An 18389-nucleotide genomic window follows, 5' to 3' on the forward strand; every position below is an offset into this window, starting at 1 on the left:
AGACTAATACCCTTTATGAACATATATGCAAAAATTTAAAACAAAAATTTAGCAAATTGAATCCAACAGTATATAAAAAAGACAATTTGTCACGATCAAGTGAGGTTTATCCCAGAAATACAAAGTTGGTTTAGTATTTAAAAAATCAATATTTCTAAAAAATAAAAAACCAGCAAATTGGGAATAGAATGGAACCTTCTCAACCCAATAAAGGGAAGCTATAGAAAATCTACAGTTGACTTCATATTTAATAATTAAATACTTCCTACCTGTGTCATATATGAGTCCCTTTCACTTGGTTGATTTTTCTCCTCATGGGCTGCATTTTTCTTTACTGCGTGCATTTTTGATGGGATGCCAGATATTGTGAATTATGCCATGTGGCGACTTTATTTTTATTCCTGTAAATACATGTCTTCAGTGTTATTCTAGAACATGACTAAGTTGTTTTGAAGCAGTTTGATTTTTTTGGATCTTACATTAAGTTTTGTTTGGTGGGTCCAAAGCTGTATTTATTCTAGGCTTAATTTTCCTTACTATCTAAGCAATTTCCTTCTAAGTACTGTAGCTGGAGCGCTGCGAATTACGAGGTTTTCCGCTCTGGGTGGTGGGCGCAGACTCTATTTCCGGCCTTCTGTGGCCTCTAGGTGCTGTTCCTTCTAATCTCTTCAGGTGGTTCTTCCCCTGGTCTCCGATGGTTTCCTCATGTGTATGTGCTGAACAGCTCTCAGTTTAATGCCTGAAGGACACCCCCTTAGATCTCCAGAGTTTTCTTTGCACAGCTCACTTCTTTGCTCTCCTGCAAACTCTAGGCATCTTGGCTTTCCTGCGATCCCAGCTCCATCAGCTCAACTCAAGGAGATCGCTAGGCTTTGCCTAGTTTCCCTTGCCCCACACTGCACCCTGGAAACGAACTGAAAGCAATAAACAGGGGCATTCAGAGGACTCACCGCATTTGTTTTCTATTTCTCAGGGAATCACTGTCTTCACTGGCTGATGTCCAATGTCTTGAGTGTCATTTTTTATACATTTTGTCTGGTGTTTTAGGGTGTATCTTATCCCTGATACTCCATCCTTAACGACAGCAAACGTCCTATTAACTTTCTACCCAATGGTTCTCATATTCATTAATGATTGCTGCATTAATTAGTTATTTCATTGGAGTTTGGTAATTAAAAAGAAAAAATCTTCCATTGTTTTTCTGTGTTAGGTAGCATCCCTCTGTAAAAAAGAGCTTTCCTCCGTTACCTGGGGATGAGACTCCGTTCTTTCTATAAGAGCAGAGTTACTGTCTAACTCTTTCTCTCCTTTCAGAATAAAGAGTTATTATTAATAGTCACCTCCAATAGTGGCAAATGAATTTCTTTTCTTTTTTCCTTTTTGTTTAATTTTGAGTGTCCTTGTGGGCTGGGATTTTTATTTATTTATGTATTGTGTTACAGTCATTTTATAGTCATTCTTTCTTCTGAGGCTCAAATTGTCCCAATTTAGCCAACAGGAGCACCTTCATTCTTGCTTCTGAGCCCTTTTGAAATGTCCCCATTAGATTTGGGGCACTTTCTTGCTTTCTGGCAAACAGATGTCTTAGCCTCACCACGAACTTGCCATGCTCCAGACCTGAAATTGCTCATTTTCCCAAGAAGTGCTGATTCCCTTTAGGAGAAAATGTTATTTGAAAATCAAGATCTGGGCTCTAGCGCAAGTCCATATTGTGGGGTTGTCAGTGGGAGGAGAGATTTTGGATGCTGTAACTGACAACTACAGTAATGATTCTTTAGTCTTTTATGCGCAATAGCGACCCATGCTGGCAAACACTTAAAACATTTTTTAAGTGAGATACTTTGATAGTACACTTAGACATATTTTTTTTTTCAAAATTTTAAAATAAAATAAAAAGATTATTTTGGAAATAATTTAAAGAATCTTTTGCAGGCAAGAAGCACCTGGACTTGTTAGGAATTTGCTTTAGGTGAAAAGAGTCTTCATACCTGGATTCACACGGAATCACCTGGGGAGTTTAAAAACATTGCCAATAGCAATGTTCTACCTCAGAACATATTAAATCAGAATGTTTTGGGATACGTCCCAGCATCGTTAACTTTGTTATTTTATTTGGTTTAAATATTCCCAGGTGATTCTAATGTGCTGCTAGCATCAAGAACCACTTTCAGCATCTCGATGCCATTAATAATGCAAGCCCTCATTAAGAATAGTAACACCTAAATCTTGTGATTGCTTCTTTTTATGTCTCAATGATGCCAGGGGGGAAGAGAAATAGCTAGAATGCTTGGGTGGAAAAAAACAAAACAAAACAGGCAATGTATACAAATCCAACTGCTTTTTGCTCAGATCAAATCCAGTGACTGAGTCCTCGAAATTGTTTACTAAAGAAGCAATAAAACTTTATCAGGAAATATTTGTTTGAGCAGCTGACAGAGTTAAAGTACTGTCTGCATAATTTCAGCATTGATGTCCCTTATGTATTTCACCATGTCCCAATGCTATTGCTGCTGTTTTGAAATAACTTAGAGCTGAATTCAAGGCAATTGTTTGACTGTCCTTTTATTTATTGCACAAAATAAATTTCCAAATCAATCATGTCATTAAGCGTAGGTCTAGATATAATGGCCTGAACTCTGAAACAATGGAACTGCTAGTGCGGTGAGAAATGACTTTCTCATATAATTTGTCAGACTTCCAAGGACTCATCTGTTCTCTAAACAAAGTTGCAGCCAAATCTTGATATTGCAGAATTCAATTATAATTGATTGAAAATATTTTCTTAAGAGCTAGTTGACTAAAGATGTCTTAGAAGGTTTTGTCCTTCCAACTTTTTAGTATATAAAATTTTAAACATGTAGAAAAGTTGGGGAAAAAAGCACAATGAACATCTGTACATCCCCCCCTCCCCACCGCCCCACTTAGATTTAACAATTAACAGCATTTCTCCATGTGTATGAATTTGCTAGGGCTGCCATAATGCAGTACCATAGCCTGGGTGGCTTAAATAAAGAAACTTATTTTCTCCCAGTTCTGGAGGCTGCAAGTCCATGATCAAGGTGTGGGCAGTGCTGGTGTCCTCTGAGGCCTCCCTCCTTGGCTTATAGATGGCCGATTTCTCCCTGTGTCCTCACATGTTCTTCCCTCTGTGTGTGTGTCCTCATCTCTTCTTATCAGTTCACCAGTCAGATTGGATTAGGGCCCCCCCTAAGGCCTTCCACCTCTGGGCTGCAGACCAGTAATGATCCAGGACTGTTAGAAACCGGGCCACTCAGCAGGAGGTGAGTGGCAGGCAAGTGAGTGAAGCTTCATCTGTCTTTGCAGCTGCTCCCCAGCACTAGCATCACCGCCTCAGCTCCGCCTCAGATCATCAGGCATGAGATTCTCATAGGAGCCCCCGTCCCTGGTGCCAAAAAGGTTGGGGACTGCTGCCAGAAAGGCCTCATTTTAACTTAATCACCTCTTTAAAGGCCCTTTTTCTACATAGTCACATTCTGAGGCAGTGGGAGTAGGAACTTCAACATATTAATTTTGAGAGGGAGGGGACACGATTCAGCCCGTAACACCAGATTTGCTTTCTTTCTTTCTTTTTTTTTTTTTCTTTTTTACACCTACAGTACCCGGTCTTTCTAGGTGGTCTCCCATCCAAGTACTAACCAGGCCCGACCCTGCTAAGCTTCTGAGATCAGACAAGATCGGGCACATTCAGGGTGGCATGGCCGTAGACTCTTTTTTCTATCATATGTGTGTGTCTGTGTGTGTGTGTGTGTGTGTGTCTGTGTATTTTTGATGATCCACTTAAAAATACATTAGACATTACGATGTCTCACACCTAAAATATATCACCTATATTTTGGAAATGAGCATGTTTTCTTATGTAATCTTAATATCATTATCATATTGAAGAAAATTTAAAACATACTGTGTATTTAATTCATATTTGACTTCCCCCAATTGTTCAAGGAAATTTTTACGGCTGTTTGTATTTTCCTGAATAATGATCCCTAAGGTTTGTATTTCAATTTGGTTATATCTTTGTGGTCTTTTAAAATCTAGAAGTCTCCCTTCCTCTACCCATCACATCTTTCGCTCATAGCACTGACATTTTGAAAACACTAAATAATCTATAGAATATTTCACATTTTAGATTTGATTAATTATTTCCTTATGGTATCATTTAACTTGTTCCTCGCCATACTGTGTTTATATAAATTAGAAGTTAGAGGTTGTGGTTAGACTGCAAAACTGACGATACTTTTCCTATTAAGTGGTAGAGTTTATTCCTCCTCCCCTTGACTCTGAGACTGGCCATGTGACTTGCTTTGGCCAATGGGACATTAGCAAATGTGCCACTTGAACCGTGCTTGTGCCCTGGGGCTTGCCTGCCTTTGCTGCTTCTAGGAGGCCCAGGACTGGCAGGTATGTAGGCTAAGGAGAGTCATGTGACCGCATCTCCAGTTCCCTGCCTGACATCCTCAACCATCCAGCTGGCTCAGACCAGAAGGAGAATCATCTCTCTTGACTTACAGAATAATATGAAATAAAATAATAGTTATTGTTCTAAGGCACTATGTTTTGGGGTGATCTGTTCTGCACCAAAAGCAGTTGATGCAGATATAGACTTGATTAAATTCAGGTTAAGTGTTTTGGCAAGAATACTTCATAGATGATGCTGTGTATTTGCATTGCACCTCATCAGAAGGCTTCATAACATCAGCAGAAGGCTCACTTTTGAACCTGATTAAATGGGAATTAAGAGGACATCTACTTGCTTATTCCTCAAGTTAGCATCTGTCCTAGATTTTAGTATCAGATCACCCTTCAGTCATTAGGGTTTGTAGAACACTAATAGTGACAAGTGATGATGCTCCTCCCCCACGTTCAGATTGACCAACGTCCAAGGGCAGCACCAGCATTTATCAAGGGGAGGAAATTATCTCACCAGGTTATAGCTACATATGGCATTGCCCTAAAGTAGTGCTGATGGGTACGTGTCTAAGGACTTTGCTCTTCCTAATTTTGGAGTTGTATAGATACCCTTCTGTACAAACAGGATCAAACTAATATCTTCTTTAAGATGACCAAATGGGTGACTATTCCATTCTTGCACATTTAAAATAAGCAAGTAGTTATTTAATACAAGACTAGAAGGAGAGCTTCCACTCAGTACCACCAGAAAGGCACAAAAATTACTAAAATATGGCATTGTTTTTATCAGAAGTCGAAATTGAAGAAAAATGAGAGAAAAGAAAGAAACAAAGGAATAAAAGAAAGCGTTTTTATTGATCATCTGCAATTGTCTGAGCCTTTGGTTGGAACTTTTCCCAGTTGCTGCAGTGGAGAGGCAAAACCAGTTAAATGATTCAACATTTGAGGTTCTTATCAAAACCAAACCATTTGCTTGTCATTAAATAGAACCCACACTGGAGTAAAAAAATTTAAAAATAGCTAATTCCAAACCTATTTCTTTAAATAAGTATGTGTAATAATAATAATGATAATGACGATGATGGTAATAATAATAATAGTAATAATAATAATAATGAAGACCAAAAGGAAATTTATAATTCTTTCTTAAGGTGATCTTTTTTGTTTCTCCTCAAATTATCTATACCTGATTTCATGTGACTTTCATCTTCTCTTTGCCTTTTGTGGTATTTTATATTACCTTTTATATTAAGTATGTACTACTTTTATAGTTAGAAACAAAATAGTAAATGAAGTTAATAAAAATATTTAGAGGTTGAGAAAAAAATATGTTGTCCTTATCACCTTTTTAAATGTATTCTGTGTAATATTTTAAAGTTATATTGCATTTTATATTATATTACATAAACTTCCAAAAAGTACACAGACTTAGAGAATATCACAGACTCTCATTAATTTTTCAGTACTTCAGCAGCCATCATCAATTTGCCACATCCTCTCTCTCTCTCTCTAACGATTTTAAAGCAAATTCCAGCCATCATGTTATTATAGTTCTAAATACTGTAGCATGAATCTCAAAAAAGGGAGTGTACATTTTCTTACCTAACTACATTGCATGGCCACACATAATAAAACTAACAATAGTTCCCAATGCCATCTAATACTCAGGCCATAACTGAATTCCCTCTATTTGCTAAAAAAACACCTTTTTAAAAATTGGTTCGTACCTATCAATATCCAAATACAGTCCAGTCACTGTATTTGTCTGTTTATAATCTTATATCTGCCTTAACTCTTTATCTGTGACACTCTCTCTCCACTTCCAGTTGTCGAGGGCCACTGGTTTCTTGGAGAAACTTGGTTAAATGTCCTGTAGAATTACCTACATTGTAAATTTGGCTGAACACCTATTTTTAAAAAGAAAAAAAAAAAAGTACTGCGTTTGTGACTATAATATTGGCCTGCCTAAATATCCTCAAAACATGATACCCCCACCAATGATTGCTCTGAGCAAAAATCTATACTGAGATTTTTTTGGAAATATGTTGACTTAATGAACAGCACACTAAATGAATATAATAAATTTCATTCCCTTTGCTGAATAAGTGTTATTTGGGATGAAAAAGAAATGAAGTCTATGGAAAATTTGGCCTTTTAAAATAGTGCTTTAAGGATTGTAACTAAGAAAAATATTCCCCACTGTGTTCCTTGTAAGTGGATAACATTGTATGAATAGAAAACTGGCTATAGAGAAATCAGCAAAGAATAACAGCAGTCTTTGAAATTTGAGAATATGCATTCTTTGACTCTAATTTCATGTATGTGATATGGTTGGATTGCCAGAAAAAAAGCCCAGGACACTCAGCTAAATTTAAATTTCAGATAAAGAAAAAATATAAGTTTTCTTTATTCTTTCTTGAGCACAAGTACTTCCCATGCATTATGTGGGACATACTTATACTAAAAAGTATTCGTTGTTTATCTGCAGTTCACATTTAACTGGGTATCCTGTGTTTTTATCTGCTAAATCTGGCAACTGGTGAACAAGCTCTTTACTGCCGTAGGGTATGGAAGTCTCGAGGAGGAGCTACTGAGGAAGAGCATCATAAGAGGACACTTATCCTGGTGCCCACACTTCTGAAAGGTGGAAACAGCCGTCAGGTCTGTGGTGCTCTCCAGCTGGTTGCTTAGGAAGCCTGGTTTCCTATTTCTGGCCATACATTCTCCCCGGCTGAGATTCTGTGGAGGATCTGCCAAATCTGAGTGGAATGTGACAATATTCTTGCTCTGTCCTTTTTCTCTGAGAAATGAGAGACATGGAAGCCAGAATCACCAGAGACTCTGGAATAAAAATGGGGACCAGAATCCCACTGCAAGTTCAATTCCTCAAGGGCCTCTCTCTAAACACGAAACATATAATAAGACAAAACATATTACCAAATACAAGACTGGAGTTGAAGAGGAAAATAAGGAAAGTAGAAAAATTATATCCAAAGACTCTGGCTTAAAAAGTCCCATCAGTAGACTATAAAACTTAACTCTGAATTTCCTAGCAACCAATGGGAAGGAGAAATTCACTGGTTTACAGAAATTTTGTTGGTACATTACCAGTAGAAAGTCTCTTAATTCATGTAGAAGTAAATGGTTTACCAGCCTTTAGTTCTGAAGGAAATTTGTCCTGGGGATCAAGTTTATTAAAGATATATAAGAATGATATAGTAGCAACTATTTCTTCAATGCAAAACAAAGACAAAACTCTCCTTTGCATAGAAATTTTAAAACCTCCGCTGCATGTAGGTGTTGGGATCTTTTAATGGCCGTTTTGTACAGTTTATGTCCTGTATATCCTTAAATATGCAAAAGTTTTGCTTCAAATTTCTTCCAAACATGATCTCCCTGGGACAGGGTTAGGTATCCCATGGCTGTTTGTATTCCACATTCCCATTCTAGGCTTTTCTGTGACCCCTCTTTATAGAGACACATGCCAATTTTGTCCTTGATCCCTCGTTTGACCAATGGATTTGAATCTGAACTTCCAGGTTTTTAATTTGACAACCTTGGACTTTACTTTCGCTGCCCTCTCTCACTGCCTCTGAGCTCGGGTTCGGCTATGTGACTTTCTTGGACTAAAGGGACAGAGTTAACTTGACAAAGCAGAGGGTCGAACAGTGTGTGCACATTTCTGCTTGCACTCTTGAGCTAGCCATGTGCAGTGAGGCCCTCCTGGACCAGCCAACCCCTTAGCCAACCAACCAGCCGACCACAGATACATGAACATGAGCAAGCCCAGACAAACCAGCAGGACCATGTGGCCAACTCACAGACAAGAGAAGTAATAAATGGTTGTTGTTTTAAACCATTAGGTTTGGGGATAGTTTATAACACAAATAGTAGTTGACTGATTGGGGACAATGAATCTCACACCTAAATTTATAGAGGACCATCCTATTTCTGCCCAAAAGTGAGTTCCATGAACTTGTAAGTTGCATGAGGGCATTTTATTTTTCCAGAAAATATATAATTCTGAATCTCCTGACATTCAAATGAGTACCTTTAAACCCCCAAATTCTACCCCTTTAAAGATGACAGTCATTGACCTGAAAAATTCTAAGCAAAACCTTAATATGACTCCTCAGTCATCAGATATCAGTAAAATTATTTCAAGGACAATGGAGTTTGCATCTGGGTCAGGGGATTCTGGTATCTCTTAAAAAATACAGATTGATACTATTATTTTTTGAACCATGAAATTGGTAGCTCCTCGCTGATATTTTTGATCTAGTATTTAAAGCTGACTTCACTATTTCAATTCAAGCGTGAATATTTCCATGATTAAAAAAAGAGAAAGACTCTGGAGGCGGGGGGCGGGAAACCACAGAAGAATAAATGCCATTCAAAAAAGTAGATTAAGCCAGTGAAAATGTGGAGATGAGAGCGAAGAGTGAGTTGGGGTTCCTTGGGACCCGCACCTGGTAGTGAGGAGAAGGAGTTGTTGGGGCCAAGATCAGAGAACCACTCCAGCAAACACATGGCGGTGAATTAAATTATCCCTTAAATGAAAAATAAAATATTCCTGGAGTCAATTAGAGCTGGACCAAGTCCTGACTCTTGTAATTGAATATGGGAAATGATTTGGGGCTGCAGTTTATATCGATGGAGAAACAGAACATGCTCTTTTCTTTTAAATGAAGTTCTTTTGCGTTTAATTCAAATACGTACAGAGTTTTGCAGTCTTGATATAGCAGGAAATGTCAAAGAAAATGTCCTAAGGCCAGGAAATGTCAAAAAAAATGTCTTTTAATAATACATTTTCCTAGTTAAAACTTATAGGAACATCCGTTTTCGTATTACTGTCTAAAAGATTATGTCCTGTACTTCTCTGGTTTAGAGCTTAAAAGTGAATTATTTTCTAGGCCGCTAACAGTAAGATGAGACAGTCTGTCAAATCATCTGATTATTGACAAATCGTTGATGTTAAAAGACTTTTGATCTAATAGTGGCAAGTATTCATGAAAATATTTGGGGGGCCTGGATACAGTCATTATCTTTATACCACAGAAGCCCATCTCTATTGAGGTAGGGCATTTATCTATCTGAGGGTGTCTATGTCTAAAATAGAAACACCTTCTTGGCCAAGGTCATAGCTTACTGGGGATAGACCCTATTCCTAGAAGTCACTTTTGGTTTTGGGGTGTCCTTCTTTCAAGGCTTACTGCACCCAAACAGAGCATCATAAGGCTGGGAGGCATCATGCCATTCTCATCAACTTGACATGTGCCTAAGCAGAGCTGTTATATACAATCGCAAACCATTTTCTTTTGTTGAAAATGACCTTCTGTTCAAGCCAGAACTGTGTCAACGTAACCTTGATACCAGTGGCTTTTCAATAGAGGCCAGTGTGGGAACTGAGGGTGGGGTGGGGGCAGACAGAATCCCAACCAAATACAGAAGGGGTGCAAAATGCCCAGGGAATTTAGGGAGAAACCAAATGAAAGCAGAAGTAATTGAAAGTGAAGCATTCACCAACAAGAAATAATCCAAGTAAAACACCAGTCACATAGCATACTGGAAAGCACGCTTTCGAAGACCAGGTTCTAACGAACCAATGTCTTTTGAGTATTGTGGTAACATCTTTCTTATACTATCATCTGTTTCTACTGATTTCATTATCATTGGCTCAACTTATAAAAGTAATAAAAAAGGGGGGGGGACAAAGAAAAGCAAATTATCGAGGTGAGCTTGGAAAAGCAAAAGGTTGTATCAAGATGACATTTAAAACAATGACCCAAGTTTTCTTTTGAATCGAGCAGTTAAGATCACAGAACAATATGGGAAATGGGCCAAATTACACGGTACATTAAAATAAACTAGAGTTATTTCCTCAACCCCAAAAAGTAGACAATGCCACGGACCACTGCTTTTCCGTAAGAAGGAGAAATCCTTTCCATCCTTTAGACAAGTTCTATTTTAGTCCTTGGAAAGTATATTTGGATTTCTTTATTTTATTTTCATTGTGCTTTTCTCCCTTGTTAACATACTTTGTATGACATGAGGCCTAAGCCTCTTCCCTTTGGCTGGTAAGACTGTCAGTAGGAAAAATACAGTTTCAGATTTTTCAAAGTTTATCAGTGATTGGGATGTTTTCCTGTTATAGAGGAGTTTTGGAGCATATTCCAAAAGTCTCTTTGGGGGAACGTTGAATTTCTTTTCCCTATGGTGAGAAGCAGCTTCGTAGTTCCTACCAGTCTTAAACAATTAGGTTTATTTATGTCAACTTGTTTTATAAACAAGAATCACTTCAAATTAATTTAACATCTTTTATTTAGGTGGGCTTTCGAGGCCCATCATAATAACTGAAAGACAGCCAACTGAAACAAGGTCCAGCTGCTAAAAATAGTGTTTAAAATTAGAGTTTTCTTGCTTGCTTCTCTATGACAGAACTTGGAGATGTCTCTTTCTGCAGAACATTTTTTAGGAATTACTTTAAAGCTACATTAAAATCATTCAAGCTAAGGTCAAAACTAAAAGTGTATAGGACTTCTTAGTTCGCCTGGTTCTAGGATCAGCCTTATAGAGTTTCAGGAAGTATTCATTCCTACAATAGTAGAGTTCATATCCTACCCAGTTAAACCAAAGATGGCAGGAGACCAGTATTCCATCAATACCTGAAAAATATGTGTTCTTTTAATTAAATAAATGAATAAATAAACATTTTTGCTTATTAAATAAAAACAATAGAATATTAACTAGACAGCTTTTTATACAGAATGTAAACATGTCTTACACAATGAACTATGGAGAAAGAAATAAAAAGACTTTTAAATAAGGCAAGGTATGTTACTATATTATTGAAATTGAGAACTTTAGTTTATAGATTTCATGATACAGAATGTAATATATCTATCCTAGTAAAAGCTGAAAGTGTTTCTCTGCCTTCAAAGTTGTATTTACATCCTGTTTTTGTTTTTTTAAACACCATTTCAACTTGGTGTCTCTCCAGTTCTGAAAAATGGCTCTGCCCCCTGGGATCACTCACTGCTCTGCACTCAGAGTCATCCTTCCTTTCCTGTGAAGGGCAACACATGTTTGTAGCTCAGAAGTTTTGTCAGCCTGTAGAATTTGAGGAGTGTGATAGCATTCTTTCATTTTGTCCTCTCTCTGTCACTTTCAATCCACATTGGCAATGTTTCTGATGGTGTGACATTCTCGACAACACCGTCGGTCTCTTTTATTTGTCACCGAGATTCACTCTGTTAGATAAGAAGTTCCTCCCACGATCCTTCCTGGATAATCCCAAGTCTATTCTTGGCTTCTGGTGAAATAGATGAAAGGATCTCTGAGTCATATGCCTGATGTCTTCAAAGAGCCCTCTGTGCGACTGAATACACGGAACTTCTGATTTTTCCCAGGCACTAGCCAAAGGTTGTTTATTTTTCTCAAATTACCAATGAAGAAGTTGAAATTTGGAGATGCTATTAATTTACCTAAATCTCTCTCAATCCACCCTAGCCACACTGTGGTCCTTGCTATTCCTCTAATACTAGGGTACTACACATCTCGAGGTTGTTGCTGTCCCCTTTGCCTGGAATGCTTCTCCTCCAGGTGTCCATTGAACTGAAGAGTTTCCTGGGATATGGACTCTTAGTGTTAAAACTAGGAAAGTCCAGGCAAACTGGAGAAGTTGCTAACCCAGCTAGAATATATGCTCTACAAAGGTAGGAGCCTTGATTGCCTATTGGTATTTCTACACCCCTAGAAGAGGGCTCGGCGTATGGTAGATGCTCATTAAATACTTGTTGCATGGATAAACGAACCCTACGCAGCGTCCATTCTTGCAATGGGACACAGTGGGGACAACCATATAGTTTCCAGAGGCAGCATCCAGTGTCAGAATTGATGGCGTTAGAAGCACAAGATGCACTATCCAGAGTCTAGTGGTGGTGTGATGGTTCATTTTACGTGTCAGCTTGACTTGGCTAAGGGATGCCAGAAAGCTGATGAAATGTTATTCCTGGGTGTGCCCGTGAGTGTGTTTCTGGAAGGGATTAGCATTTGAATCACAAACTGAAAGACAAAGGGGAAAGGGTAAAACAGAGCAGAGACTTGAAATCTATGTGACGATATTATATAGTTTAACATATATGAAATTGAGTTCCCAGAATTAGGGGACAGACAGAATGAGGCAAAAATAAAAGATAGACAGACAGATGTCAGGAACATTCCAAAATGAATAGGTTATATCAGTTCACAGATCTTAAACTCAACTAACCCAAAGCAGGGTAAATACAAAGAAATCCACATATGAACATCATAATTAAACCAAAGATGAAGGCAAACCTTAACGGCAGCCAGAGAAGAAGACATATTACATTCGGTGGCCACAATACATATAATAGCTGACATCACCAGAAACAATAGAGGCCAGAAGACAATAAAATGACATCTTTACAGTGCTGAAAGATAGCTCCCATGTCTTATCTTGACTGCCAAAATAGTGTTATCATCCACAGACACCCAATATCACCAACGTCATCGTGAGGTGGGTAGAGCTGGAGTCAATCAAGAGATAGGAGGAGCTCTCAGAGGTAGAAAGAAACTAAGGGCTTGAATGTCACTCACCATATTTGGTGAGAGGGGAAAACAAATAAAGGAAATAGAGAAGGTAAGTGTGGGTATGACTGGATTGCAGCATTGTGGGAAAAGGATGCTATCGTCGTGCATGGCTAGGTAATTCTTGACTACTTGAGACCATAATGCACTGCGGGATGTGATGCATCCTTAGCTTCCATGGCTCTCCTCAGTCAGGCATTGTAACCACTGAAGTGATGCCCATGGCTTCTCATGCTTTCAAATGTTCCTGAAGTCACTATACCACTGGGTATGGCAAGGTTTCCCAACCTTGGAGATACTGACATTTTGGGTCGGGGAGATAAATTTTTGCCTCAGTCTCTACACCAAAATAAATTCCTGATGGAGTAATATTAAATTTTAAATTAAAATAATAAAAGTATTGGAAGAAAATGTGCATTTTTAAGAACGAATGCAAGCATAAAGAAGAGTTTGTAAAGTGTCAACATAAGAAACAGCCAAACGTGTAGAGAATTTTTATGAGTTTGTTCAAGCCAAACTGATGATGGTTGCTGGGAAGCAAAATCTCAACAGACTGAGAAAATGCTCCAGAGAATGACAGTTTTGCTGCTTATTTTATACATTTGAATAAAAGGAGGAGACATAAGGAGGGTTACGTGAAATCCATTGGTGGTAGATTAAGGGGGCAGGAGGATGAGAAGTGGGGAAAATGTCTAGGATTAGATAAAAACACAACATAGAGAAACATGTCCCTATTGTACATTGGGGGACAACATAGTTAATAGTTAACATTTACAGCACATAAAGATAGTCTGCAAGGGAACGAGATAAGAATGAGGGTTCTGGGTCTCCTGCTCTGGTAGGTGGTTGTGCCCTTGGGGTCTGGAAAAGGTTATTCTCACATTTTAAAGGTACATGACCTTAGATGCAAAAAGATAATAGACAGGTTCACTCAAGGTAAAGAGTAGCCTTTTCCAAGGAAGCGACAGGCCAAGGACGTGACTACCTACCACGACCCTCTTTTAGATAAGAATTTTTACGTTCACACCCTCCAGGGTGGTTACTTTCTGTCTCTGAGTTTGTAGGGCCCACCATGCCCTGAGCTTGTCAGGTTTAGTATGTGGCCCTCTTTTCATCCACAAAAGCATGTTACAAATTCTAAATTAATGCCATGAAGGAAGAAAATTGCTAAACGCGACTATGTAAAAATGTAAAATTGTGAATGCCAAAAATGGCATCATCAAGATAAAAAGATAAATGACAACTAGAAAAATATCGCCACACATATTATGGACAAAGAGCATTTTTTGTGACTATACTAGGAATCCACAAGCAAATAATGAAAAATATATATGGAAAAAAATGGAAAAATGAAGAAAGGAAGATGATGAGGCAGTTCATAGCAAAAGAGATACGGCAGGGCAATAAACCTTTATAATTATAAAGAAGCGAATTAAAGTAATGAGCTACCATTTGCCCACCAAATAGGCAAATATATTAAAATATTGATAATGCTCAATACCAGCGATTAAGTAGAAAACGATCCTCTGAGAGGGCCTTGAAATTGGTAACATCCTTCGGCAGGATAATTTTGGAATATCTTTGAACACTAACAATGCACAGACCTTGCACCCAGAGGGTCCACTCCCAGGAGCTCATCTAGGAGACGTACAGAATCTGTGCCCCGAGATGCACTGCAGCCCTGTTTTTGAAAGCAAACACTGGGAACAACTGTAAGCGTCTGGCGGTTGTGAGATAATTATATGAATTGTGAGATTTTCTTCCCTATGTGCATGAATTCTAAGAAAAACGCTAGCTTTAAAAAACAGGTTATTCTTCACTGTGTGGTACACCTGAAACTAATATAATATTGTATGTTAATGCAATTGAAAAATAAAGAAAAAAAATACAACAATAACCAAAAACAAACAAACAAACAAAAAAACCAAGTTATTACCTTTACAAAAGAGCAAGTTCAAGTACTCAAGTGAATCTGTCCTTGGTGAAGCCAGAAGCTGCAGACAGGGACACGCTGTAGGAATGAGAGGGTTCAGAAGCCCAGCCATCAGAGCCAAAAGTGCCATTAAAGCAAAATGGTCTTTAAAGGGTGTATATGAACAAACAGCAAAACCGAATCGATATGGATGCTCATTCCTCTCCTCGTGGCCAGGCCTAGACAGTAAGGCAGGGCTGAGCACAGTGGAGAGAAGGCAGATGATATTGTTAGCAGATAGTGAGACCTAGACAGCATCTCCCAATGCTTATGCTCAGCTATTCTAATAAACAAGTTCCTTTTTCACAAAACTCTTTAAAAAGCATCATAGAGCAGAAAAGCACACTACCATTACTTTTATACCACATCTTCAGTAATCACAGGAGCTTGAAAAGTCAGAGCAAAATTTCTCGGGTTAATTATACTAGTGTGAAACTGGTTATCATGCTTCAAGTCAAGTTTACATCAGAACAATTAATTACTGAATTAATTTATCTAATATGAATAAGCTCAAGTGTCATATTCCATATCATCAAATTAAAGTTTGGAAAAAATTCTTGTTTCCATAAAGACATGTCCCAAGAATGACATTGGTAAACCAAAAGCTAAATATTTGAAAAAATATGTCTTCAGAGTACTTTAAAATGGTTGGAGCATCTGAGAATCTTGTGTAAATTATATTAAAATTCAGTGTTACAGTTTCTATAAAATAGAGACAGATTGCAACACCTTATTTGAAAACTGTTACACATCCCTTTTTTATACATATATCACTTTTGCTTTTTAAACAAGAGCTACTCTCTTGCCTTAGATTTAGTTAAGGTATTGATTAATACTTAGTTCAATAGTTCTTAGAAGTTTGCTACCAATTAAAACATTTTCTCCTTTTTAAAAGCACAAATCAATATATGCTTTCTTAGGACTTGCTATTGCTGTTTTTGTGATTCACCTAATGCATTTATGGTAAGGAGTAAATTATGTTAGGAAACAAAGAGGCTTTTCATTTTGCAATTAAAGCAATTCTCACTATAGTTATTATTTGCATGCCTGTGTCCTTCCCCCAACCCCATCACACACATACATCATTTTTGTAAACCTTGGGCCATACTCAAATAGGTGCTCAATAAATATTTGTTGAATTAAAGATAAAATGCTCTTCCAACTGTGAGAGCCACCATCTGTTGCCTGCTCAATATTCATTCTTGCCTCTGCCCCTCCTGTGAAGAAAACTTTGATTTGTTTAGGTGATGACAAGGATCTCTACCCCAAAGCAAGGGAATGGATTGTGATTAATCTAAACCAGTGATAGTGATCTCATACCCCATGGCCAATGTTGCTTTATGGGTGGCCATGTAGTCCAGTTCTAGACACGGAGATGTGAGTTTTCTGAGTGGGGCTTTCAGAAAATATTTTGCTTCTGCAAGACAAAAGATCTGACTCAGCTGACAGATCTTTTGCCTATCCCTTTCTTCTTGACCAGAAAGCACGGGATGCCCGGAAGTACAGCAGCTGTCCTGCAGTCATGACACATGAGGACAAAAAGACAATAAGTTAAAAATGGCAAAGATTCAGAAAGATAGAAAAGATTTATGCCAACATCACTGAATAGCCACATTAACTCTGAGAGAAAAATTGCTTGTGCTGCTCAATATTCAATGTTCAGTACTAGCGGTTGAGTATTCCACTACTTGTAGCCAAAAGGATTCCTTATGGCCACACTCTTAAATGTCCATAATTAAAGAAAATACAAGTACTTTACATAGGAAAGGGCATTTCTGCCTCTTTCTACTTCCTCAATCTCTAGGTTCCATTAGCTGTCGACTTTTTTGACTTTCCATAATATGTCTTACCCAAATTCTGTATTACTTTTCTCTTCCTGCATAAAAATTGGCAGAAACTTATCTGTTTAAAACAGCACTAATTTTTTATCTCACCGTTTCCATGGGTCAGGAGTCTGGCATAGCTGAGCTGAGTTCTCTGCTTCAGGTTTCGCAAAGTTGAAATCCAGTCTTTGACTGGGCTGCATTCCTTTCTGGACCTCAGGGTCCTCTTTCAAGCTCACGTGGTTGGAGCAGAATTTAGTTCCTTGTACATTTAGGACGGCCCATTTCCGGGTTGGTCATTAGCCAAGGGCTGCCTTCAGCTCCCAGAGGCCACCCACATTCCTTGCCCCATTCATCTTCAAGTCAGCTTTGAAACCTTCTGACACATCAAATCCCTCTTGTGCTTCAAATCCCGACATCCTCTGTCTCTCTCCGCTTTAGACCCCGATTTAAAGGGTTCATGTGCTTAGGTCAGACCCACCAGGATAATCCCCCTATTTTACAGTCAACTGATTTTTGACTTTCACTACATCTGTACCTAGCTTAGCATTTGACTGAATATAATCTTACATCGCATAATGACATTTTGGTCAATGACAGGCCACATATGTGATGGTGGTCCCATAAAATTATAATGAAGCTGAAAAAGTCCCATCCCCTCACGACATCATAGCTGTCATAATGTCATATCACAACATATTACTCACATCCGTGGTGATGCTGGTGTAAACAAACTTACTGTACTGTCAGTCGTATATAAGTATAGCACATATAACTATGTACAGTATGTAATACTTGATAATGATAATAAATGACTATGTCACTGGTTTATGTATTTGCTTTTTATCGTTATTTTACAGCGTACTCTTTCTACTTATAAAAAAGTTTGCTGTAAAACAGTATGTCATGTTATGACAGCTACAGCCCTGTGCATCTTGTGTTTACTGCACCAGTTGATTGTGTCATTTGCCCTTGTGCTTCATTTAATCTCAAGTTGTTTTGTATAGTCATGCTGTACAGGTCCTAGCCTAGGAATGAAAAGCTATATCATACAGCCTAGGTGTGTAGGAGGCTCTGCCATCTAGGTTTGTGTAAGTATACTCTATGATGTTGGCACGACACAAAATTGCCTAACACATTACTCAGAATGTATCCCCATTATTAAGCACTTTAATTGGCATATGTACATCAGTGGCTGGGAATCCCAGGGGCTCCCTCAGAATTCTGCCCACCACACCTTTTTGTGGGCAGAGACTGGGACTCACATATGTTTTTCTAACTTCCTGTCTTTCTTACCATAAAACCCTGGTGATGTTTTTGCTCTGCTGTCAAAAGTTCTGTTCATATTTGTATATTTCAGTGATTTCAGATTTATGTTGAAAGTTTCATAAGGCACAGGTATGTTTATGGGCCATCTTTGAAAAGCATTCGCCAATAATTTACCCCCAGTAAATCTGAATTAGCAAGTCCAGGGAGAAGCTAGAAATTTGCATTTTTGAACTGTACTATTGGAGGGTGGTGATGGGGGTGGTCCATAGACTACTTCAGAGAAACAA

The 18389-nt window shown here is 38.2% G+C and overlaps 1 long non-coding RNA gene and 1 pseudogene across 3 annotated transcripts in view; both read right to left on the bottom strand.

The window, feature by feature from the left end:
• Positions 1-17120, bottom strand: part of LOC120587706 (uncharacterized) — a 20068-nt gene extending 2948 nt beyond the window's left edge. Inside the window, exons 1-3 of one of the 3 annotated variants that reach the window (XR_005649074.1) lie at positions 16945-17120; positions 14975-15207; positions 11252-12492 (exon numbers count right to left, since the gene is read on the bottom strand). This is a non-coding gene — a long non-coding RNA (uncharacterized LOC120587706). Of the gene's footprint in view, positions 1-11251; positions 12493-14974; positions 15208-16944 lie in introns of those variants that run through there. The other 2 variants (XR_005649071.1, XR_005649072.1) reach the window with 2 other exon arrangements.
• On the bottom strand, positions 3609-3727 carry LOC120587795 (uncharacterized; annotated as a pseudogene).
• Positions 17121-18389: the final 1269 nt, after the last annotated feature.

Source organism: Pteropus medius, unplaced genomic scaffold (assembly GCF_902729225.1).
Source record: "Pteropus medius unplaced genomic scaffold, Ma_sr-lr_union100, whole genome shotgun sequence".
NCBI lineage: Eukaryota > Metazoa > Chordata > Mammalia > Chiroptera > Pteropodidae > Pteropus > Pteropus medius.